Source organism: Vulpes vulpes, chromosome 2, assembly GCF_048418805.1.
Source record: "Vulpes vulpes isolate BD-2025 chromosome 2, VulVul3, whole genome shotgun sequence".
Taxonomy (NCBI): Eukaryota; Metazoa; Chordata; class Mammalia; order Carnivora; family Canidae; genus Vulpes; species Vulpes vulpes.
In genome coordinates, this window is record NC_132781.1 from 128673407 (window position 1) to 128675115 (window position 1709).

Here is a 1709-nt window from a genome sequence, read left to right on the forward strand (position 1 = left end):
ACCCTGGACTGAAGGCAGCGCTAAACCTCTGAGCCTCCTAGGCTGCCATGAGAATGTATACTTTATTAATCTGTTTCTCTTCCTATGCCTATGGTTTTCATTTAGTGGAAAATAATTTTTTGTTAGAGCCATCCAGACATGAAATTGGCTACTTTTTGAGTTCATCTCTGTCCCTGAAAATGTTCAAATTGATACTGTCTCATGAATACTGGAAAGGGACTCTTTCCTGACCTCTCCTGACCTTCAGTGTGTCGCTCCCAGCGTCATGGTGCCCTCCAGGAAGTTCTTCGTCGGGGGGAACTGGAAGATGAACGGGCGCAAGAAGAACCTGGGGGAGCTCATCACCACCCTGAACGCCGCCAAGGTGCCGGCCGACACCGAAGTGGTTTGTGCACCTCCCACTGCCTACATCGACTTCGCTCGGCAGAAGCTAGATGCCAAGATTGCTGTGGCTGCACAGAACTGCTACAAAGTGACTAACGGGGCCTTTACTGGGGAGATCAGCCCTGGCATGATCAAAGACTGCGGAGCCACATGGGTAGTCCTGGGGCACTCAGAAAGAAGGCATGTCTTTGGGGAGTCAGATGAGCTGATTGGACAGAAAGTGGCCCACGCCCTGGCAGAGGGACTTGGAGTAATTGCCTGCATTGGGGAGAAGCTAGATGAGAGGGAAACTGGCATCACTGAGAAGGTTGTTTTCGAGCAAACCAAGGTCATCGCAGATAACCTGAAGGACTGGAGCAAGGTTGTCCTGGCCTATGAGCCTGTATGGGCCATTGGGACTGGCAAGACTGCAACACCCCAACAGGCCCAGGAAGTACATGAAAAGCTCCGGGGATGGCTCAAGTCCAACATCTCTGATGCAGTGGCTCAGAGCACCCGTATCATTTACGGAGGTTCTGTGACTGGAGCAACCTGCAAAGAGCTGGCAAGCCAGCCTGATGTGGATGGCTTCCTCGTGGGCGGGGCTGCCCTCAAGCCTGAGTTTGTGGATATCATCAAAGCCAAACAATAAGCCCATCCATCTCCCCTATTTCTGCTAAGCCAGGGACTAGGTAGCTCAGAAGCTCAGTAACTGTGCTCCTACCCCCACCCCCACCCTGCACATGCTTCTGATGGTGTCACCTGCCCCCTTCGTGGCCAAACTATACCTCTTCCTTACGTTTACACCTTACCCTGTAACTGTTGGGACCAGGCCAATCCCTTCTCCACTTACTGTAATGGTTGGAACTAAGCATGTCACCAAGGTGACTTCTCCTTGGCTGAGAGGTGGAAGGGGTGGGATTTGCCTATGGGCCCCCTCAGTCCCCAGTGAGGGCAGGAGAAAGAAGCCGTCCTCCTCTCCCATCTCGCTCCATGAGGCCAAGGGCTGAGAGAAAAGCCCTGTCCTCCCCTCAGAGGCCAGGGGTGCTGCTCTCTCCCATGGTGCCAACGCCTGTGTGTGTTGTGTATGTGAGCAATCCCACATGTGGGGGGAAATAAACACCTGGCACTGAAAAAAAAAAAAAGTCTTTAAAATCCACGATGTACTTTGGACTAGCCACATTTCAAATGCACTGTAGTCACAAGTAACCTGTGGCTACTGGCTAGCACACTGGATAACAGAGGTGTAGATATAGGACCCATTCCAGTGGTGAGTCTTGTTTCTAAAGTCATTCTTAGGATAGCCCAGTAAATGGGTCAAGACCGTTTATAATATGGCCAAGTGT

General features: G+C 51.6%; 1 pseudogene; it reads left to right on the top strand.

The window, feature by feature from the left end:
- Positions 1–239: 239 nt before the first annotated feature.
- Positions 240–1508, top strand: LOC112935296 (triosephosphate isomerase pseudogene; annotated as a pseudogene).
- The last annotated feature ends 201 nt before the right edge of the window (positions 1509–1709 follow it).